The sequence below is a fragment of the Bidens hawaiensis genome, unplaced genomic scaffold (genome assembly GCF_021521415.1).
Source record: "Bidens hawaiensis isolate Kalapana, Puna unplaced genomic scaffold, B.hawaiensis_p1.1 tig00020162_1, whole genome shotgun sequence".
Classification (NCBI taxonomy): Eukaryota; Viridiplantae; Streptophyta; class Magnoliopsida; order Asterales; family Asteraceae; genus Bidens; species Bidens hawaiensis.
The window spans coordinates 296,553-322,627 of record NW_027493072.1 but is presented as its reverse complement, the minus strand read 5'-3'; positions in this window follow the sequence as shown (position 1 = coordinate 322,627).

Genomic DNA, 26,075 nt, shown 5'->3' with positions numbered 1-26,075 from the left:
AAAAGGATTACATTTCCAACTAAATTCTCAAATTTCCAACTTAAATTTGATTGTGTACATATATCATTGATGATAGTTATTTATCCTCATCAATTTGTGATGATTAATATAGCATTTTATTAAATCTAAATTTAAAGGGAAAAAAAATCTCTGAGTCAAACACTACCTAACGCATTACATTCAACTACATATGTAATGCCGTTAAAAAACATATTGGCTCGCATATTGTTTCACGTATGTATGCATTTATGCAAAAATATACATTATTGGATCCCATATTGTTATGTTATTATGTTAGGCTTATGCATTAGATAGCCCGTTATAATTATAACATTACTGTAGCTCTCGTTTAACTCTTGTATTGGGCCTGAAGCCATTTGACTTGTAAAGCCCAATGAACAAGTCCATTTAGGCCCAATCAATAAAAACATGGGAGCATGGTGCTCCCTATAAAAAGGGCATTATTCACCATGCTCCTTAGACATCCGTTTACAAACTTCATCTTTCCTTCTTGTTCTTCATACGTGTTGCATACATACGATCCGAGATCGGGTGCTAGTAATTTCTGCTCACTATTAATAGGGATTGATCCGAAACAAGTTGTTAGATCTATCCGGAAACCTATATATTTACATATTTTTTAGGTAACCATAATCAAAAGAAAAAAAACATGTCCACTAAATGAGATGACCTAGCACATTAGGATCTCAAGCCTTGCACATGTTGCATTGATGTATGTATTATATTGTTATTTTAAACTGTGTTTTATTTATTGAAATTCTTGCCTGAGATTGTACTTTATATTCCTTTCAATTTGCTACTCTAAAGTGTATTATCAGTTAAAAAGTATAAATCAATAATACTTGAATTACAAAGAAGTACAACAATTGCAACAACCTACCGATTTATTTTCCTTTTACCAAGTTACACTTATAAGAATTTAAACACACTATAGAAGACACGTATCATACCATTAAACCACTAAGTAATGGCCCATGTAATTTCTAATTAACTCAAACCTGTGTTATGTTTTTCATACAATTCCATTTTTTACCACCCTCAAAATTAAGTTGCTAGATCCACTAATTAGAAAGGATGGTAACCCTTCTTTTGATCATCTATTCATTTTTGTGGAATAAGAGGCATGTGGTACTGTGGTAGGGTATGCAGTATGTGTACATGATTTTTTTTTGTGTGTTTTTATTATTTGGATTTAAATATTGAACGAAATATCAACCTACATTTTACATTATTCATTATTCATTTTAATAATAGACTATTTTGGTAAGTATAATTGGGTGAAATGATTAAATTATTGATATAACAATTTACCCTCACTAAAGGAGGAAAGGAAAGGAAAATGAGGGATGAGAAAAATATGTTATGTTTCCGAGTTTCATTTAAGAAAGAAAAAAGAAGGAAAACTTAAAAAGGGTATTCCCGAGTTTCATTAAAAGAAAGAAAATGAGATGGGTGAAAGAAAATGATGAGTAAAATAAAAGAAATTGTATCTTTCCAAATTGAAGAGATTTGAAAGAAAAGAAAATTTAAAAAAGGAGAAGATGTTAAAAGAAAAAATAAATTTTCCTTGCTTTTCTTTTTATAAATGGACTCAAGAACACAACCTAATAAATACGTTTTATTTTTTTTCATTGTTTTGGTAGTTACATTGAACAATGCTGCTCAAGGAAAGTTTAGAAAATAAAACCTCATACTTTGGTAAGTATGAGTGGGTGAACTGATTAAATTATTGATATAACATTTTGATGTCATTAAGTAATAAAATATTTTGTACATTGTTTTTTCATATGCTTTAATAGTTTAGTTATATTCATTGTTACCGTAAGAGAGCAATGTTATTCATCATGGATTTAAAAGTAATAAAACCTCATACTTTGTTTGGAGAATCAAGTGTCACCACTCGAGGATTTGTATGAGATATTATTTGTATTATTATCATAACTAAACACATATCACAGACATCGACATAACATACAAATCATGCAACACGCGTCCTCGTTACTCAATCCTATGATGTCTCACTATCGACGTATGTCACCATGTGAGTTTGTTTGTGATTACGTGGGTTCCTAATATGTGTGTGTTTAATTAGGTTTCATACTTTTCTTCCACACACACCCTCTTAACAATCATGACTCAAATTTCAAAATCAACTTTTAAATACATGAATATGGAAACCAACAAAATACATATATGAAAAATACGCATAGTAACAAACGCATCACTTGTACGTTAGCATCGGCAACAAATAAGTGAGGGGCGTGTCATTGTGTTACGTGATGCGTGTGACATGTGGATTGTTCATTTGTTTTGATGCGATTTTATTAGTTTACTATGTAATTATCACAATAATAAAACAAAGATTGTTACCTTAATTACCAAGTTAAAATGAAAAAAAAAATTATATGTAATTATCGAAAACGGACCAAACGACAAAGTGTATATATAATTATATATGCTATGAGTTGGTGATATTAAACATATTCCCTCAATAGACAATTATTTTACCTGGTTACTAGTTATAGTTTTTTAATATAGTAGGCATATGATTACCAAAGGTCTAAAACAGTTTAAAAAAAGTAACTAAAATATATATGTGAAAAGTATGATATTTAAACTTACGCTTGTAACTGTTTTTGGGTTCTACTTGGTAGGATTCGTTGGATTTTGATAGGGGATCGAGCCATATATGACCAATCATAAATTATTATAACATCCCTATTTTTTACTGTATTTTTAATTAATAATGACAGCCTACCTTTAGGTAAAGCTAATCTATGCACTTTCGTGTTAAAGAATCATTTACATTCGTGGCCAATTGGGTTGTAACCTAGTGCTAAGAGGTGCGTGGTGGATCATTTGACAGTCTTGAATGGAAGTTGTTTTTGTAAGTCCTGAGCTAGAATCTTTCAATATGATATCAACAAACCTAATGTTATTACGGAATATAACATCAAGTGATTCAAAACAAACAATTGTAACACGTAGAGAACACGAGATTAAGCTTCAAAACACACGTTAGATTAACGATGGGTGCTTAAGCACTAGGTTACAAACGATACTCGTTCACCACAACAATATGAACGGCCAACCTAAAACCCTATACACTTTATCTATATATAGGATAAACCAACAACCTAGCCCAACATAAAGCCCAAAGCCCATCGAGATCATAAAAGGATCTCGGCTTACATACGTACACCCAAACACGATACATGTTAATATAAACTAAGTACAAACCACTAAATGTAGACCCAACAATCTCCCCCTTGGTTTGTAGCTTTGTCTTTTAATCATGCTCCATGATATCAGCGTCTGCATCCTTTAATCCACCTCCAAAAACCTATTCTGATAATGAAAGCCACCATTCTAGTATATTCTTTCGTAGCGTCTTCAAAAATTGGGTCATCAATGATTTGGAATGTGCTGAGGGTCTTGATGTCTCTTTCTCCAGCAAATCCCTTGGATCAACGAACCGGAATTGACCTTTACCCTTTTGAAGACGAATGACAACAGTTGCTATTTCTTTGTCAAACATCCAGAATCTCATGTTATCCAAGGTCCCGTTTGGAATTGCATAGGGCACAGGAATATGAGTAGCCTTATTTTTTACCAGCCACATTACGTTCATCATAGTCTTTCATGTCCTTGGATCTTTAACCCCCTTTGCCTTCTTTAAGAACGACTCAGCAGTCGTCATGTTCGGGAAACCCCTATCAACTTGATTCCTCGTAAAGTACCAGAAGATTGTGCCTCTCTTATCATGAGTTGGATTGTGGAACGGTGCATTGATAAGGTCGATGAGATCTACATTTGTCTAAGATCCAAATTCTTTCATTTTCTTGTAGTATTCAGTATTCCTAAACCTTCGTTTTACCCACCATATATTCTTCTCAGCATCAAAACCCCAGGACATAACCCCTGAACGATCACCATACTTATCAGAAAATTCCCTTCTTAAACGTAACGATGAATTTATCTGGATGATCGGAAGATTCAACATTCTGATTTGAGTTCTTCATAATAAGAAGCTTCTTCTGAGCCGATCAGATTGTTCAGCAGTCTTGGGTTGAATAGAAAGATAGTGCTCCAATGACTTAGAAGCGTCAGCATGTGCAGAAGTGTGTGCACTGGAGCTCCCACCTTGATCAGCGGTAGTTGTCTTCATAACATGATCTTCACTGCTTTTGAATTTGTCACCAAACTTCTGAATAAAGTTTCTGTTGAATATCTAAGTACATAACAGTTAAGCCACCCATGTTGGACTGAAGCTCTTTAATCTTTGAATCCTTGTCTGAGTTGCTTGCTTCAACTTCTTATATCCGCACATCTTTCACAACCGAGTCTTGTTCGAGTTCAAAGACTCGATGTTTTAAAGCCTGCACGTCCACGGGTTCAGCTTCAAGTACGACCCCTTTTCCTTTATTCTGCAAAAATTGATCTTGCATAGCAAGAATATGAGAAATCTTTTCTGAGGCACTAGAACTTGACTGACCAGTCAGGTTAGATGATCTCGCTGGTTCATCAAAGATAGGAATATCTGCTTCAAAGTCAAATTCCTGAGCAATGTCGTCAAAGATCTTTTCCTGAGTTTGAAGCTCAGCAGTGGATGGACTTGAATCAACGTGAGTCTCAGGAGTTTTCGACTCAAGTTCATGTTGTTGACTGGTTGTTGTTGTTGTTTCAGCAACCAGCACGCCAGGTCTCAGATCTTTCTTCCTTCGTTTTTGTGGTATAAGATCGGCGATTGGTTCTTCAGGAGTATCTTCCTCTTCATTCACAGTGACTGCTTGAGGAGGCTTCAAGGCAGTCGACTGGAGCAAGATCAGGATCAGGATAGTGTGAATCAACCCAAAGGATCATGATAGTGTGCATCAACCCAAACGACCTTTGATCCCTTCCTCGACTGTTTTATCAACCCAAAGGAGTTGGGTCCCATTGACTTCATATCCAGCGTCTCGAAAGACTTAACAAGATCATGATAGTGTGAATCGAAGATCATCTGCAAAACCTGGGATACATAAGAAGCATCTCCTTCTTCTTTCCCTTTAAGTTGCTCATCATCTCATCGAACACGAAGTTGGAATAGTTGTAGTTCCAGTCCATGATCAGAGCAACTACCACCAACATCTGAATGTGGCTAATCTCATCAGATCCTCCTTTTCTTCCCGACACGCAAGTAAAGAACGTGTGTATCAAAAACCTCCAGTAAGGATGAAAGAGCTTCTTTATAGAAGGAGGATAGGATCCCTCGTAACCTATCCTGGTTAACACTTCAGCATCGGTCTAGTATTCCGTTGGGTAATCAGGTTGATCCCCAAATAACAGCACTTCACGTACGATGGCCTCTGAGATAACGACCGACTTCTTTTGAACTTTGGAGTCAATAGTAACAGCTCCACTTACTCCTCGTTTGTTAATAGACGCATTGTTCTACAACTCCGTGATCATCTTCTTGCATATGACAGGAGTTTCTCGCAAAGCGTGAGAAATCCTGCAATTATTGAGACCGACGATCATGGACTTGAACTCCTTGTGTGCTAAAGTTGGATCAAACAGGTGTCCAGCTACATTATGAGTATCAACGAACTTTAGTGGTGCTTGATCAGCCATAAATGCAACAAACGAGTTAAGTTAGCAATCATTAATTTAACTCGGTCAACAAACATAAATTTAAGGATATAAATTTAATTTTTCAAAGCATCAATGACAAAATATGAAATAAACAGATTATTTGACCACAAATGAAAGATAATAGTGATTTAATAATAGATTTCGGTCCACATAGGTGTTCTCTGTCCACTCAGATGGATTTCGGTCTAAGATTTGAGTTCTCGGTCAAAATATAGATTTTATGTCCAAATCCATCAGGAACAAGATGTTCTCGGTCAATTATAAGAGATCTCGGTCAACAAAGTCAACCGAGAACTCTTGGTTTGACCAAGAGTTTTCGGTCAAACTAATTTGAAAGAGAAACCCTTGAGTTCTCCCTCGTGAATCGTGTATCTTCTCTAGAAGAACCGAAAACACCCATGGATTAAAAGAACCTGCAACTAATTCCTAAAACCTCAACCATGGCATAATCCAATCAAATGTCTAACAAGGACACATATTCCCCCCCCTTTTTTTAATAATCAAACAGAAACCCCATCTAGTCTCGAAAACACATTTCATTTAAAATCTTGAAGATCAAACGATTGATAAATCAAGGAACACTACGACAAGATTATGTTCAATTAAATTAGCAGAGGGTTAGGGTTTTCGGCTGGGAAGATTTTTAGAGAGAAGATACTTGTGAAAAATATGTCAATAATTGAGATTTGTTGCCATTTATATCTAAAAAAAATGGGCCGAGAACCCAAATGAACCCAACCAGACGAGCCCAAACCAGAAGCTTAGCCCAAAACCAAGTTATCATACAGACAACAAACTAACTCAAGGCCCAACATGTTTTAACGAAATCAAAAATAGCCCTTTTATAACACTTGTTTCGAGGAGAGTAATTTCAAGGTGACAATAGAATCAAATAGAATAAAATAAAATAAAATAGCCAAAATAAAATAAAACTAAAAGAAACATAGTTTAAGAACATAACATAAAACACCTGTCTTCTAGCAATTTAGCAAATTTGGGATCAAATTTCAGTTTTTGATAAAAATGTTGTAACATTTCGGGTTTTCATTTTTATATTCTTGTAATTATACCCGACCCGTTTAAGGGTTCGGGTCACTCATTTAATAAACCGATGCATTTATTGAGTATTTTTATTTTTTTAATTTTATTATTTAATAGTTAAAATATTTAAACTTGCAAGAGTTTGCAATTTTCACCAAAACTCAAACTTTAACCCATTCTCGTTCCCATCTATAGATTCCAGGGGCCTGTTATGTAAATTCTGATACTATAAAATAATATTTTATATTCAAAATAACCCTAACCCACTCCCGTGGTCCGACCGGCTCACCCAAACCCCTCAACCCGAACCGGCGCACCCCAAAGTCTTCAAAATCTTCAATTCCCGCTCATTTATGACCGATTAAGTTAGGTAATTTGCATATTCCACCGAATAAACGCGTAACCGAGACTCAATTATAATAAAAGCGTATTAATTAGTCCGTAATTTGATAAATTAACCTTATTAAGCCCCAAACAAACCCTAACTCATGATCTTATATAACCCCCTTGTTATGAATCAATTAAACTTGCAGAAACCTTCTCCAACTCGTCGCCACCCTTTCCCCCATATCAATCCAAGTTTAAAATTCCAACCCGTCACCTAGTTTGATCAGTTTCACAATCTTACTAGCTGTTATAATTCGATTAACAGGTATGGCTAGAATCGTGATCTGTCATAGAACAATAACCCTAAACTTGTTTGATCGAACATGGACCAGATTATCCAATTGGACAATCTAGGGTTCATGTCCCCTTAAACCTCGTTTATATTTTGCAGATCTGCAATATTTAACAATTGGACATGTTGGCTCAGTTGGCTGGTCCACTGAATAACATAGGCCGGCCCAGCCGGTTTTGGGTTTTTGTTTTCCTTTTTCTTTAGCTGACTTTATTTAAAGGTTTGTTCTTTTAATATCAAATACCCCCCCCCCCCCTACACAATTAAACATTTAAATGTTATAAACCAACACATTGAGCCATTTTCCAGTCATCCTAAAACCGGTTTTGTTAGCTCTTATTATTACTATTAATATTTATTATTATTACAATTATTATTAATATCACTATTATTACTTGTTAATTATTATCATTATTATCATAGTTATTAATAATAATAATAAGGATAACAACAAAAACAACAATAACATTAATAAATACCCTTATAATTAACGAAAATGTATCTAATAATATTTCAATGTTACACACAACCATATCGAATCTCAAAACCCGGCATAAATATTAGTACTTCGCTTTGATTATATTTAATTATTGTTATTAACATCTAGGAATATTTGTCGGTGAATCTCGAGGAGCTTGACCGTTTTCATCCTAGCGTTTTCTTTTATTATCTCGTTCTCGTTTATCCTACTCATTAAAGGTAAGTAAATTCACATCCCCCTTTTTACCGTTTTAAGTTTTGGGGGCGTTATGCGTTCACAATCAAATGTGTTATAAGATTTTCACTACGGTTCCAATATATGCGATTATTGAGATTGCTCGATTAGTTGATACGTGTAAATGTGACTATGCCTTTACTTTTGTTGTGGTGGTTGGTATCTCATCCTCATCCTCATTAGTATGATCATGCGCCGTCGAATTAACTCGTTATCAATATGATTCGGGTGAAAAGACAACTTTTATTTATTCTTATACTAGTTGTGGTGATTTACAATTTTCGCTTGGAATTGTCTTTTAAATATTAAATATACATAAAACTATGGTTTACTTGCTCAACTTTATGTTGACAAATATAGACATTTTCACGCATGACGCAGGTAGCTTTATGAGATGAATCGAGTATTGAAGTTTAGATGATACCCTAGGTTGCTTTGATGATTGAAGAAAACTTTTATTTAAGTTATTTATGTTTTGAATATTTAATTGTAACGATATTTCTTTAGAAACAATGTTTGTGCTTTTGAATTTTGATATATGAATGAATAATTTAGATATTGACACGTGTATTTTACTTAGTGTCTTCTGAGCTATGATACAATCAATGTCGCGCCCCGGCATGTTCCGCCGTAGGTTGGGGTGTGACAATTGCTCCCTTTATGAAAAGATCCGAAGATGGAATCTTATTGATTAAGGTGCTTTCACAAAGGTTCATGTTCAGCGTTATTATGACATAAAGAGACATGTTGATAGCAGGTACAACAAACTTAGTATGATTTTCATTGCGTCACTGATATGGATTAGGTTTAGTTAGGCATAAATCTCAGATGGACATCACTTATGGATCTGTGATGCCTCCTATCTCTTCTCAAAACGTATTTGGCTTTCACCATATCACCCCAATTTGACTCCAATCCCCTAGTGCTTGATCAAAAGAATTTTTGAAAATATTCAAACAAAATTTTAGGCTTTAAGGTTGAACTTTGGCCTTACAGGCCTTTCATTCAGGGTGTTTAGGACTTACTTGAATGCCCCACCCCTGTAGCTCTAGTTTGACCTTTAAGCCTTTTTAAAACCAAGTTTTTAATTTATATATACATATACACAAGGAACTCAAAGCAAAAAAAAAAATTAAATAAACAAAACAACACAATATTTTTGGTGATCAAGACACTAGCGGGCTCGTGTATGACTGGGTAATTGCTTTTCTGCCTATCATTCGGAAAGATGTATATGGAGACATGCACATTTCTTCAAAATGACTCTCCACAATAATTTTAGCAAATTTAGTTTATGTCAGTTCAACTTTTACGCATTATAGAAAGTTACCATACAAATAAATGACTGTTCCAGTGCCTTTTAAGCTTAATAACTTCACCCGCTAGGCACATAGTAACAATTTATCTATCATTTTCCAAAAGTTGGATCAATTTTCATTTGAAAATATTTTGAAGCTTCAAAAAGATGTTAACTGAATAATCATATCACTTCCTAGAGAATTACAGAAGACAGTTTAAAACTCAGTTGCCCTGGTCACTCTTAGTTCTCAGGTGAATGGCTATCACGTATGTCCACCAATGTTTAAAAGGACCAAACATGTATGGCCCCGTTCCTGGTAGCCCTACTTTAGCGTTGGATTTACTCATAAACATAGTTCTACAAATCAGAGTTAATTAAAACTTTCGCGGATTATAAAACTGTAACCCTTCATTACAAAACAACTAATCTTTCTTTAAAACCATAGTACAAAATATCACATTTAAACCGTCACTTTTCTTCCATCGTCAGATTCCAGCCATTCAAACCATGCCATGTGTCATCCTCAAGCCCTCTCAATGAACATATGTACCTGCGTGCATACTAAAAGTCAGCTACGCTGAGTGAGTTCTAGTTAATCAGGCAACATACAATTCGTTCTCATACATCTCTATGTGTATCCGAGGACACGTATTAATACTATAACCTTGTATAATTATCCATAAGAGGAACGTCACATAATATCAAATAAGGGAAATCAGTACTACTACCCGTACTGTATATGTTTTCCATAAAAGGAACAATCTATATATATTATCCATAAAAGGAACACTCTCTATATATATATATATTATCCATAGAACGAACACTCTCTATATATTATACCTTATCCATAGAAGGAACTCTATATATTATCCATATAAGGAACACCGTATATCAACTATTATTTAATATCCATGTAAGGAACTAATCTCTTCCCTTGGCAATACGTGCAATATCCGAAGATCGTTCATGTACCAACAAGAATCAATCGTATCTATCACATATATCATACATGGCATACAGTTACCATTTAAGGTAAGTGTATTAACTGTCACATCGAGTATGCACACAGCCCCGAAAACATAACAAGGAAATGGGGCTAGAAACTCACCTGAACTTGGTTACTCCTTCTGCTAATGGTAACTCCTTCTCGAGCTGTGCGCGTCTAACTGTTTAATAATTACACGTATCAATTAACTATTACTACTCGTATCGTATTTCTATCTTTATATAACCCACCACGAACGGGGGTTCGGGGCAGCGCCCCTGACAACGGGGTTCTAGGGCGGCAGCCCCTAGCAGGGTCCAAGGGGCAGAGCCCCTGGCTGGGGTTGAGCTGCCAGGTCAGCTTGGAAAAATTTTATTTACATTAACTGTCTTAACACATTTTCCATTATCTTTTAATTTATTTTCTAATTTGTTACTCATTTCTCATAACGAATTAAGTCTGATTCGCTATCTGATTTGTTAAGCGAACATGTCAGTGGCGAACTTATTTCAAGCGAACTTAACATCAACGAACTTATATACAAGCGAAGTTATATGAGGCGAACTTAATTGTAAGCGTACTTATACAAGCGAAGTTAGCCACCAGCGAACTTAGCATGTAGCGAAGTTGACCACTATCGAACTTGCATGTAGCGAAGTTTAGCCTCGAGCGAACTTATTTGGCGAACCCAGCTGCAGCGAAGTTATGCAGCGAGCTTAGCTGCAGGCGAAGTTGCCCTGCAGCAGCCGCTGGTCTACCTTAACCCCCCATAATCATCTTTGTTTCATCGAAATTCTTGAATATAGTATTAAGCAAACCCGTGCTTAATCCCATGGTCTTTTTCGGGTAAAACACGGCTCGGAAAAGCATAAAGTTTGAACCTTTAAGATTAAAACGTTCAATAATAGGTATAGGGTTTGAGTCATACGCAGCCGCGAATTCTTTAAGTTCATTTCTAACATCAAGTTCGCTACTTTAATACTCATTTATACCCGATCTATCCTAGGTTCGGGTTTCAAGGCTAACCGTTCATAAAAACGTGAACTTTAAGGTCAAGAACATACCTTTACGTGCTTTACGGTTACGGTTTAGCTTGGTTACAAACTTTAGGTCTGGTATCTATCTTACACTATGAGGATCTATCAAGAATCGACGTTCGTTTGGCTCGGATCTCGCGTCCCTCTCTCTCGGCCGTATATATAGTAGGATGTGTGTGTTTTTGAGTGTGTAGAAATTTATGAATGATGGAAATGTTAGTTAGGGTTTTAGGATGGTTTAAGGGGTATTTATATCCCTTAAATCCCATGGACCTAAGGCCCATTAACCTTAATCCATCTTAATTAATCCAAGTCTATGATTTTTTTCTTATTAGATGCTAGTTAATATTAGTTAACACACTATAATTGAACACGACTTCTTTATTTAATATTAGAATATTTTAGGATGTTACAAGTCTTCCCTCCTTAAAGAGGTTTCATCCCCAAAACCTAGCTTATTCCTAGTAAAGGAACACTTCCTATATTCACACACTTTATTAGATCTTTATGCTTCCTGGGGTATCCTTCTTACTCCTGACTCGTAGTCATCGAGTGATGTTCATGTGTTTTAGCTATTTAAGGTAGCTTGTTCATGAGGTCCTAGATGTACCAAGTCTCGTCTTGTCCTTCGTTGTTTCGTACCTTTTAACCATATTGTCTAACATGACATTTTAGTCTAACATAACAACCATTCATAACCAAAATCGTTTCGTGACTATTTCTTATCATAATTAATTTAGACAAATCTAGTCTAAACTTTAAAACAATAAAACAAACATAAAAACACACATTAAGTCATTCATAATTCAAACATAGATTAAAACTTATGGCTATTAGCTAGCCTTCTTAAATGGTCTTTTCTAAGCAACCAGAAGAAACTGTTAATCCTCAAGCATTCCCCTCTGCCCTGCGCTCCTCCCTTGGCTTCCTACAGTCCCTTGCCAGGTGTCCCTTCCCTCCACAATTATGACACCTATGGTGGTCCTTGCATTCCCAGGAGGAATGTCCTGCTTTTCCACACCTGTAGCAAACACCTAACCCCATTCGACACTCCCCCGGGTGCTTCTTTCCACATTTTTCACAAGCTAGTGAACTCCTCCTGCCTTGCCTTCTTCTTCTGTGGGTTCTCTTCATCAGCTTCATTTGGTTTTTGGGCTGGGTTCCTTTTCTTCATCTCAACTTCCTCATCTTCCACTTCCACATCATCTGCCGCCAGATCATCATAAACCACTTGTACTAAGTCAACTGCAGAGTCAAAGGTAGCAGGTTTGCTAGTCCTGACTAACGTGCGGACCTTCTGGGGTAGCCCCCTTATGCAGCACTTGATCCGTTTTGCCTCAGTGTTCACCATGTCGGGCACCAGCCTAGACATGCGGTTGAATTCAGTCGTGTACTCGCAGTGTGTCATCTTGCCCGCCTTCAGATTCAGAAATTTCATCTCGGCCCTCTCAACCACGGCATCAGCACAGAACTTTTTCATCACTAACTCCTTCAGGTCATCCCACCTCATTGCCTTCATCTCTCCTCGAGTCTTCCTTTGTTCCACAGTTTCCCACCAGTACATAGCCTCATCTTCAAATGACTGAGTGGCATAGCCCACTTCTTAGTCGGGACGACACTCGTTAATTCGGATAATTTTGTCCATTGTGGTTATCCATTGGAGAGTAGCGATTGCATCTCCCAAACCAGTTAGGTTCGGCAGGTCGCAGCCCTTGAAGGACTTGTAGTTACACCCACCTCGGCCTTTCCTTCCTTCATCAGCTTTCACAGACCCAGCTTCACTTGAGTCACCCTTCACTCCCTCACCATTTTTCCTACCATTCTCTCCTGATCCTTAAGCAGTTCCTTCACGGCCTCCAGCAGACCCCTCAGGAGTCATGTTGTTCACAGCGGCTGCTACAGCTTGAACAATACCTGCTTGTATTGCAGGATCTAGTTGAACCCCTTCATTGTTGTTCTGGTTTCCTCCAGCTGCGCTTCCTTCATCTTCGGTGTTCGAAGCTGTTTCCACCGAAGGTCGTTGGACGCGACGAGGCCTGCCACGACGTCCAGCACGACCTCCAGCTCTCACAATGTCTCCAGCTCCCACATTTCCTCCCGTTCCAGCCATCGTATTCTAAAAGGGAAAATACAAATGTCATTACTCAAGGAATTATTTAGCACATGATTCGTAAGGTAAGTAGTTAATGACGTTGATCAAGTGTAATTAACTATTTGCATTACTCCTCAGGTTCTACACACTTCCCTTTATGATTTCATTTGTGCTAGCTTCTACCTTTAAACAGTTAACTAATCAAACAATCAATAAATCTTATCCCTAACATACACGTATCCTTTCTTGAACAATTAAACTAACATTATCATTCATTAACTATATACTTTACCGTTATTGAGCTTGCATGAGTGACACATGGCTATCTTGAACTGGCATCTTCTTTCTTTTCTTACTTAAATCCCAATCTCTGTTCGAGTCTAAGCATGTACGATGCTTAAATCTCTCGAACTTTACTCTGATACCAACTTGTAAGGCCCCGTTCCCGGTAGCCCTACTTTAGCGTCAGATTTACTCATAAACATAGTTCTACAAATCAGAGTTAATTAAAACTTTCGCGGAATATAAAACTGTAACCCTTCATTACAAAACAGCTAATCTTTCGTTAAAACCATAGTACAAAATATAACATTTAAACCGTCAGTTTTCTTCCGTCGTCAGATGCCAGTCATTCAAACCATGCCATGTGTCATCCTCAAGCCCTCTCAATGAACATATGTACCTGCGTGCATACTAAAAGTCAGCTACGCTGAGTGAGTTCTAGTTAATCAGGCAACATACAATTCGTTCTCATACATCTCTAGGCGTATCCGAGGACACGTATTAATACTGTAACCCTGTATAATTATCCATAAGAGGAACGTCACATAATATCAAATAAGAGAAATCAGTACTACTACCCGTACTGTATATGTTTTCCATAAAAGGAACAATCTATATATAGTATCCATAAAAGGAACACTCTCTCTCTCTCTCTCTCTCTATATATATATATATATATATATATTATCCATAGAAGGAACACTCTCTATATATTATCCATAGAAGGAACACCTTATATACTTTCCATAGAAGGAACACTATACTCTCCATAAAAGGAACACTATACTGTCCATAGAAGGAACACTATACTAACCATTGAAGGAACATGATACTATCCATAGAAGGAACAATACACCATCCATAGAAGGAACATTATACCTTATCCATAGAAGGAACTCTATATATTATCCATATAAGGAACACCGTATATCAACTATTATTTAATATCCATGTAAGGAACTAATCTCTTCCTTGGCAATACGTGCAATATCCGAAGATCGTTCACGTACCAACAAGAATCAATCGTATCTATCACATATATCATACATGGCATACACTTACCATTTAAGGTAAGCGTATTAACTGTCACATCGAGTATGCACACAGCCCCGAAAACATAACAAGGAAATGAGGCTAGAAACTCACCTGAACTTGGTTACTCCTTCTGCTAATGGTTACTCCTTCTCGAGCTGTGCGCGTCTAACTGTTTAATAATTACACGTATCAATTAACTATTACTACTCGTATCGTATTTCTATCTTTATATAACCCACCACGAACGGGGTTTCGGCGCAGCGTCCCTAACAGCGGGGTTCTAGGGCGGCAGCCTTTAGCAGGGTCCAAGGGGCAGAGCCCCTGGCTGGGTTCAAGCTGCCAGGTCAGCTTGGAAATATTTTATTTATATTAACTGTCTTAACACATTTTCCATTAGGATTTTAATTTATTTTCTAATTTTTTACTCATTTCTCATAACGAATTAAGTCTGATTCGCTATCTGATTTGTTAAGCGAACATGTCAGTGGAGAACTTATTTCAAGCTAACTTAACATCAGCGAGCTTATATACAAGCGAAGTTATATGAGGCGAAATTAATTGTAAGCGTACTTATACAAGCGAAGTTAGCCACCAGCGAACTTAGCATGTAGCGAAGTTGACCACCAGCGAACTTGCATGTAGTGAAGTTTATCCACGAGCGAACTTATTTGGCGAACCCAGCTGCAGCGAAGTTATGCAGCGAGCTTAGCTGCAGGCGAAGTTGCCCTGCAGCAGCCGTTGGTCTACCTTAACCCCCCATAATCATCTTTGTTTCATCGAAATTCTTGAATATAGTATTAAGCAAACCCGTGCTCAATCCCTGGTCCTTTTCGGGTAAAACACGGCTCGGAAAAGCATAAAGTTTGAGCCTTTAAGATTAAAACGTTCAATAATAGGTATAGGGTTTGAGTCAAACGCAGCCGCGAGTTCTTTAAGTTCGTTTCTAACATCAATTTCGCTACTTTAATACTCGTTTATACCCAATCTATCCTAGGTTCGGGTTTCAAGGCTAACCGTTTATAAAAACATGAACTTTAAGGTCAAGAACATACCTTTACGTGCTTTACGGTTACGGTTTAGCTTGGTTACAAACTTAAGGTCTTGTATCTATCTTGCACTATGAGGATCTATCAAGAATCGACGTTTGTTTGGCTCGGATCTCGCCTCCCTCTCTCTCGGTCGTATATATAGTAGGATGTGTGTGTTTTTGAGTGTGTAGAGATTTATGAATGATGAAAATGATAGTTAGGGTTTTAGGATGGTTTAAGGGGTATTTATATCCCTTAAAGCCCATGAACCTAAGGCCTATTACCCTTAATCCATCTTAATTTATCCAAGTCCATGATTTTTTTCTTACTAGATGCTAGTTAATATTAGTTAACACACGATAATTGAACACGACTTCTTTATTTAATATTAGAATATGTTAGGATGTTACAAAACACATATGTAGATACATGTCCCTCAAGCTTAGAATAACCAACATAGTTTTATGCGAAAGAATAAAAAACACAACGCATCGCAATCGCCCCGGATGCTTTTAGTCTTTAGGTAAATGGCTATCATGTGAGTCTACGAGTAGATAACAGGACCAAACATATACAAGTATATGTCCTTCAAACTTGAGTAGCCGACATAATTTTAAGCGAAAGTGAAAAATAAAACCCTTTTTAATAAAAACGCACACGCACTCTTTTTAACTATTTTTGATTCCCCCCTCCCCCCCTAAATATGTGCAAATTTAGAAAATATGTACATATTTATTTTCAAAAAGACTCAATCCTCGAAACGAAACATTTTAAGAAAACCCACAAACACATCAAATCTGGCTATTCCGACCGGTTTTGTAAATAAGTCCGCCACATTATTATCAGTGTGAACTTGCTCAAGATGAATCAGTTTTTGGTCGTAACAGTCGTTAATAAAATGTATTTTGATATCAATGTGTTTGGTTTTTGAGTGTTGAACCGGATTTTTAACAATTGCAACGGTAGCATCATTATCACAAAAGATAGGGGTGTCAAGAAATTCCAAACCGTAATCCAACAATTGATGTTGCATCCAGATAACCTGTAAGCAGCAAGCTGACGCAACAACATATTCAGCCTCGGCAGTTGGTGTAGATACCGTTTGTTGTGTCTTGCATTCCATGAGATGAAACGATCGTCTAAGAACTGACAACCGGCAGATGTGGATTTCATGTCAATGTCATCTCCACCATAATTGCTATCAGTGTTGGTTCCCGTATCAACAATCAATAACAATAAACAGATCTCAGATCTGTATATAAGATTAATACGAGTAAGGATCTAGCTCATAATTAACATAGATTCAGTGTTGTATATATGTGTATATATTATCAATAAGTTATCAATAATGTTTGTATAATCTTAGGTGAAGCTTGAGAGAGATCTGGACAGCAAAGCCTTTCAAAACTTTCTCTCAAAAACTTAAACTAAAGTGAACAGTAGTTCACTATATATAGAAGGCGACCTGGTTCGCTAACATCCCCTAGCGAACCAGCTTCCCCTTCGTTACATAACTTAACATAACGAACCGCCCCCTGATTCGTTAACATCCCCTAACGAATCAGGAGGGAATACATTATAATGTCTTAGTTCGCTAACATTCCTGGCGAACTAGACTTAACTTAACGAACTAGTCTTAGTTCGCTAACATTCCTAGCGAACTAGTCTTAGTAACCTTAACGAATTGGTTAAATATAAACATTAAATATTACATTAATTGATAAATAAACATTAACGATAAATACAAAGACTCCAGACGCAAAACCGTACACTAACAGACACCCCCTCGTCTTGAGCTCTTTGTCTTTAACTTATTTGATGCGCTTGGACTGCCAGTCTCTGCAACTATGAATTCCATGTTCGTGACACACACGAACGACTCGTTGGAATTGCATAGCCAGGTCGTAATCTTCTTGGCGTTCAAACAAAATCTGCTTCCTGTATAGCACGTCGTTGTCTGTCTCTGATAGATTAACCAACCACATCGGTTCGATTATCTTGATGAGCTCGGTCTGCAGTCCTCGACCACGAACAATAATGGCCTCGCCAGTACGATTGTTATAGTACCAACGTTGAAAAAAAGATAAATATCTTGAGGCATTGTCTTCACAGGAACCTTTTTCATTGTCTTTGGCGGCTTCACTTTCAAGACAAGTTTCTTCCAGCCGGTCCTTGGATCAATCTCGTCAATGCGCTTACGTCTTGGGACCTGGGGCTTGAATAATTTGAAGCCATGATTAACCTCGAACAGTAAGTGTTGATGAAACCACTCAGCCATTCGGTGACCCTCACGATTGATAAATGGAAGTCTCGCGAGGGTACGTACATCCCAACGCGGTAGAGTTAAAACATCCATTATCCTCTCGTAATACTGGACACCCTTTTTCCACTTGACTATACATACTTTAAGGTCTGAATCATAGAGCCAGGAGACAATATCACCATGTACCTTAGAAACATTCTTGAAGGTAGTCATCTGATTCGCCTCAATCCAAGCAGCAGCGGTATCTTTTCTTTCTTGATCTACATACCGATAAGCACTGATAATCTTACCCACTTTCTGACGTTTGAACCATCTTTCTATGTCATCATCAGTAACTTATTTGAGTGAATGAACTATTCGCTGTACAACCTTCTCTAGTTCATCCTCAGTCTCTTTAATTACATCTTCGTGAAATACCAGAGCACCTTGATCAACGTTTGCGTGTTGATACAAGTCCGGGTACTCTTCAGCTGTCACATCCTCCATCTCAATCTCCTCGTTCTCATAAATAAAATCCGTATCCATAAACAACGGATCAACTTCCATTTCTTCCTCATTGATCACTTCGACATCGGGCTCAGTCTCTAAAGCAGTCAACTAATCGTCATTCAGCCCAAGCAGAATCGAAATCTGCTCCCGTGTCAAAGATCTAACAGTAAACTCACCGACCTCTATCTCATCTCTGTTCACCACACTTCTAACCACCCCTGATCCCTCAATAAATATCACCGTGTTAGCCTCAATCATTTCAATTGGCTTGGCAGCCGTTGGATCTTTATAGATAATTATCTGCTTGTTCGAATCATCAGCGCCACTAACACCTGCACCAGAGGATGAACCATGCGATTGTTTAGGCTCACCTCCTGCATCAGATTCGTCAGGATCATCATCGTCATTTTTGAGTTTCTTGAGGGCATCTTCTTTACAAGTTAATTGTAAAATCAACTCTTCTTGTTCTTTTAGTTTCACCCCCTGAGACTCAACAATTGTACGCAACAATTTAGTCTCCTTCTGACAGAAAGAAATATAACTCATCATTCATCGTTGATTCTCCATGAGTCTTTCTTGAGTTTGACGGTCAGCTGCCATTTGATTTTCATATAGATGTAGAAGATTTAGCTGCATTTCAGTTTGACGGTCTGGTGGCAAATTGTATACAGATGGATGAACAGGTTGAACAGGTCCTTGAGGTCGAGTAATCCTCATAAAAGATACATCACTAGGCGGAGGTTGAGGAAGAGTAGTTGTTGGCAGAGGAGGAGGTCTCATTGATGTGGTGGAAGATACTGTAGAGAACACAGCAGGAGGCCTCGGTATCTCGGTCAACGCCATTTGAGGAATAAGACCGAGCCTCTCATGTGACACCATCGTCGTCGTCAAGGTAAGCATCAGAGTGCTAGTAGTTAGAGGCACCGCCGAGCTTTGAGTAGTAGATTGACGTGGTGGTGGAGTTCCAATAATCACCCCAGCCCCAACAGACACACGGGGCTTCTTGATGGTTCACCAGTAGCTACAGCTTCCCCTTTCGTTTTCTTTCTAGCTGAGCTTTCATGGTGGCAGCTAGAGCAGCATCGACTGCATCTTGTTGTTCTTTAAGAGCTCGTTCACCAGCTCCACCATCACCATCATTATCATCATTGTCCCCATCATCGTTCCCACCTTCTCCCCCCTTCACACTCGGAGTCCGAATCATCATGGATCCAACGCTCATTAGGAGGACATACGTAATCCGGATTGATTATATGACCAATCATCCGTTTATCCTGTGGCTTGTCTTTTCTATAGATTAACATATGATGCACCGTTTCAGATTTCATATGTTCCATATCAAGAACATCGTTCACCAACGATCGATCAATCACCAAATTCGGTATCAGATCCTGAATAATCAGTTGTAAAAAGCGTGGATACATTAAGAACTTATTTGACGATAGAGTTTGCTGAACTTGTTCTTTCAGATGATCAAAGATGAGTTCTGAATAGTTGAAGGGCTTGTTCAGGATTAGAGCAACAAATTCCGATTGCAAACTTAGTCTACACTCATCAAAACCACCGCGACGTCCACTCATACAATAAAGTAAAACATGCAGCGGATACTTGTAAGGTGTACACAACCCATTCTTGTTCAACATAGACTTACGAATATCACCCCATAATTCAAGCGTGTGAATAAACCCCTAACCAATGTCCTGTGAAATTCACTCGGGTAATCATCATTATCGTTAAATTGAAGTACCCGACGAATGACCTCAGCATCAATCGTAATAGGGATCTGATTAATTGTAGCTCAAACCCAATTATTTTCTTCAACAAATTCTGCCGTGTTCCAAAACTGCCTGATTATACTAAGATACACTTTACGTTTAGCAGTGATTGCAAAATGTATCTTCGAACGTCGTAAAAAAGTCAACATAGCTCCAAACGTTCTCAAATCAGTCACATCTTGCTCAACATAAGCACAAATGTGGTGCTTCTTATCGAACGGCAATAAGATCACTTCAGCATGTTGATCTTGTTGTTGTGGTTGTCTTTGTGGAGGTTGTTCCTGTGGCGGTTGATTTTGTTGTTCTTGATCAGCCATGTTTTACTGTATAAATAAAAACGAATATGAGAATAGATTTCACAATATATAATCAAAAGATATGTGTAATTAATCTAGTTACGCGTATTAAAAGATTTAAATCCTTTAATTAAATTAAATGAATATTAAAATTAATTAATTTATTAAATCAAAAGAAATTTTTTAATAAATGTCATTCGTTAAGAATCATACTGATTCGTTACAATGAGATAACGAATCAGGCGATTCGCTATCAAGTAAATACCTTAACGAACTGAACATGGAGAATTACTATTTAATTTTGACGAACTACACACTAGTTCATTATATTTTTAAGCGAATCAAAATCGGATTCGTGTAACATCTTATTCGCTAAGCTAGTTCGTGTAAAATCTTAACGAATTGGACACGAAACAGTTCCAATTCGCTAAGACTAACGAATGGTCATAATTAAGACTTGTTCTTTGACTTCATAAAGTCAAGGTAAAAATTAGGATGACCACAGATAGTCAACAAGATGAACCCAGAAACAATTAGGCCATAACTATCGTCGAATCATCACGCTAATGAGCTCGTTGTACTCGGAATTACACTTATAATCGAAGATGAATGAGATTAAGACTCAAAATCTCTAAGTACATAGGTTAGACGAACCCACAGTAAACACCAATGTCATAAAACAATAATTAACCCGGCAAACAACAATCAATTCATGATTGAAGCCCACCAAGGGTATCGGAATATGATTCTGATCACAATGACATCAAAGACATACAATTATTAACATAAATTACACACAAATGGGTTTTAAAATACCTGAAACCCTTAAGCTCCTATAATTTCATAATTTAACTATCAACACATAGCCATTTTTGACGAAAATGATATCGCCATAATCAGCTATACCTTAGAAACTCAAATATGTCCTTGAATTATTCGAACAAGAAAGTCGAAATTTCAGAGAGAATTTGAACAGGTTTCTTAAAAATGAAGAAAGAAGGCGAACAGTGGAAGACTGTTCGTTTTCTTGTCTTATATAACACTACACATAACCCTAGGTACACTTGTACGAATCAGACGATTCGTGTAATTTAAAGTTAACGAATTAGCCCATTCGCTAACTCATTCGTTACCTTATGTTGGCGAATCGCTATGTGATTCGTTAAATTAAAGGTAGCGAATCAAGACATGATTCGTGTCATGATTCGTTAAATATGCATAACGAAGGGATGATTCGTTACAGAGTGCGGAAGCGAATTAGGTTAGCGAACCAGAAGCTAGTTCGCTATGAATCACCTAGTTCGTTATCCATAAATAACGAATTGGATTTTAACGAAATAAACTCTTTTATTTAATTTTTAAAATTAAATAATTAAATGAATAAATTAATGAATTAATTAAATAATTAAATAAATAAATAAATTAGGTTATCGAGAAACCCTTTTATCCCGACAACCAAATACGTTAAAAATGTTTCAGATTTCCGAAACATAACTTAAAATTATTTAAGTATTTTGTACAAAGAAGACGAAAATATTTTTGGTATTTTGTAAGAAATTAAAGAATGTATTTAAAAAAAGGAAATAGACAATCTTTTTGTATTTTTCAATGATTTTATCAAAAATAGTACATATTTTTGTATTTTTGATGAGTTTGAGCAAAGAATCATATTGACCAAATTGCCCTTCCATCACAGTTTTATATTTCAGCGATATTATGACTGGCGATAAGTCGATCATTGGTATTGTTATCCACATAAATCTAATAACACACATTCAAGTATTTTTGTGATATGATTAAATAGTTCAATTAAAGCACAGAATATCAGAAACTATCAGCCTCTAATCACGGTTCAAGCTTAATTTGATTTTTTTGCCAAATCACCCCAACTTGACTTAAACCACTATATTGTTGATCAAAATTTTGATACCAATTGTAGAAATTTTGAGCAATGCATCAAGTTTCCTTTACTGTGAGTGAGTATGCACGAGTCCATCTGTCGGCTTACATACATTGTATCCCCTGGGGTCTGTTTCGTAATGGTATTAAGACGCACGCAAGGAAGGAACAATTGTATGACTAACAGCGGATTTTGATCAAGTCAGTAATTTAAATTGTACGAAGTACAACGGTGATCAAGTTTAATGACTTTGGGTTTGCTCTAGAAGGCGAGTGAAATATTCATGCTTATGAATACCCAGATGGTTAAGCCGCATAAAGACTCACATTGTCCAGAATCTTAACGCTTGTTATTTGCTTTATTTGATTTTTGGGTGATCAACAAATATAAGGCTTGAGTATGACTGGTTATTACATTTCTGCCATCCTCACCGAGACTTTTGCTAGAGACTATCACCCCTTTCAATTTGGCGTTTCTTTATGTTTATATCACATACTTTACTCTACTGGGTTGTTTTAAGACCTACCAATGCACCAATGCAATTAAGCACACAGTCTTTTAAGCATACTTTTTGCTGAATTTTGGGTCAAGATAATCAATGTACTATCATGTTCTCTTTTTACTTCAAAAACTCAAAATTTTGAGGAGCATAAAATAAAGAAAAGATAAATTTAGTCGGCCCAGTCAACTTAAGTTTATAAATAAATGGCTAACCATCAATTCACGAGTGAATCATAGGACCAAGACATGCAAGCATGCTTCATAAACTTAAATAACCGACGTAATTTTCAGCGAGAAAATAATCTAAAAATGTATGCAAAAATCTTTTGGTTTTTCTCTGTACAAACTTTAAAAACACAATATTTTTGTTTTTTTCTTTCAATTTTCTTATAAACAAAATAAACTTCACAATCTTTTTGGATTTTCGGATTTTTCTGTACAAATCATAAATCACATTCTTTTTGGTTTTTCAAAATTTTTAAAATGTTTTCGGTTTTTCTAAATATTTAAAGGAAAAACATTAAAGAACAGAAATCACAATATTTTTGAATTTTGAAATTTTTTAATGTTTTTGGATTTTATCTATACAAACGAAAACACACTCTTTTGGTATTTTCTAGATTTTCACCCCCTAAAACCAAAATAAATTTTAAAAGAAAGATATAACAGAAAATAAAGATAGTCATCCTTGTTTCAGGATATCAGCGAGGGTCGTCAATCCATTTAAACCAAGTAAAAAGTTAAAACGTGTTTTATCAAACGCTTTGGTAAATAGATCGGCTTTTTGAAAATCAGTATGTACTTTCTCAAGATCGATTAATTTCTTTTCATAGCAATCCCGTATAAAATGATATCGAATTTCGATATGTTTTGTTTTAGAATGTTGTACGGGATTCTTGGTGATACTAATAGCAGCCGAATTATCAATCAAGATGGGAGTAGTATGAAACTTCAAACCGTAGTCGCGAAGATGTTGTTGTATCCACAAAACCTGGGAACAGCAACACGAGGCTGCAACATATTCAGTTTTAGGCGGTTGAAGTGGAGACCGTTGTCTGCTTCTTACACTGCCAGGAAACAAGCCGGTTTCCTAAAAATTGAAATCCTGCAGTCGTTGATTTGAAATTGATCTTGCATCCTCCATAGTCTGAGTTTGAGTAGGCGGTAAGATCGAAAGTATTATCTTTGGGGTACCACAACCCGATGTCTGGATTTCCCCGTAGATATTGCAAAATACGCTTGACCGCTGCCAGGTGAGTCACTCGGGGACTAGCTTGGTACCTAGCACAAAGACAAACAGCAAATATAATATCAGGGCGAGAAGCCGTTAAGTACATTAAAGAACCGATCATGGCACAAAATAGGGTAGGATCAACGGAATCCTCCAATTCATCCGGTGATAAATTGTGCCCTACTGGAAGAGGAGTAGAAGGGATTTTTCCGGCAGAAATCTTGAATCGGCTCAAGACGTCATTCACATACTTTGTCTGGTGAATAAAAATTCCCTGAGCAGACTGGTGAACCTGCAACCCTAAAAAGAAATTCATCTCTCCCATCGAGCTCATCTCGAACTTTGTTTGCATGGACTTCTCGAACTCCTTACACAATGTTTCGTTTGTAGACCCAAAAATAATATCGTCAACATAAATCTGGACTAGAAGAAGATCATCACCAACAGTTTTATGAAATAAAGTGCAGTCAACAATTCCTCGTTTGAAGCCATTATCTGTCAGATGGTCGGCGAGCGTGCCATACCAAGCTCTCAGGGCTTGATGTAGACCATACAGGGCCTTGTTTAATCGGTAAACACGATCTGGATAATCAGGATCTTCAAAACCAGGTGGTTGTTGAACAAACACTTCCTCGTGTAATTCACCATTGAGAAAAGCACTTTTAACATCCATTTGATAGACCTTGATATTCTTATGAGCTGCATAAGCCAGGAAGATTCGAATCGACTCTAATCTTGCAACTGGAGCATATACCTCTGTGTAATCAATACCCTCTTGCTGATGAAAACCCTGCACCACTAGACGTGCTTTGTTTCTGACAATCACCCCTCGATCGTCCTTCTTACACTTAAATACCCACTTAGTCGGAATGGCTTTCTTAACTCTAGCAGGTTTGTCTATTAAATCCCAAATACCCAATCGTGCAAACTGCTGTAATTCCTCTTGCATAGCTTCTACCCAAGAAGGATCTTCAAGTGCCTTACGAGCTGTCGTTGGCTCAACTTGAGATAGAAAGCAATTGAATTTAGCAATATTCACAATTCCCGAAGAATGTAAGTTAGTGTAAGCACACAATATGTTATTATCACTTGACGAAGCAACTTGATGACATGTACGAACGCCCACATCAAGTTCTCCAATGATATTTTCCTGTGGATGATATCCATGAATCCGAAGAGTGGGATTCTCAGGAACAATAACATTATCAAATAAGTTAGTGTAATGTTCACCCAACTCGGGAGATGAAACATTATCACTGTCAAGATCAATAACTTGAATTTCAGCTTGATCATCATCAGAAGAAGTAGAAACATTATCAATAGCAACTGGAGAAACAACTTGAGAATCTTCAGTTGGAGCATCAGGTTGAGCTTCAACTTCATTAGAACTTGAAAATCTTGGAGTTGCCAAATGATCATCAAAGTATGCTCGAACCAGATCTTCATCGATGTGTTCATTTGAAGGCATAAAAGAATTAAATAAACTATCGTAGTCAAACATCCAGTCTGAACCTTTCCCTTGAAGAGGAGTTGTGTACTTTTGACAGTCCACATGGTACCATTCTTCAACACAGCCAGATGTGAAGTTAAAAACCCTTTTCTTTGGAGATGCATATCCCAAGAAATACCCTTCGATAGCTTTTTCTTCAAATTTACCCGAATCCTTCTTCAACATTGTACACGGACACCCAAATGGTTCCAGGTACTTTAAATTAGGTTTTCTATTATTTAAGATCTCGTAGCTTGTCTTCTTGAGTCGTTTCACTGT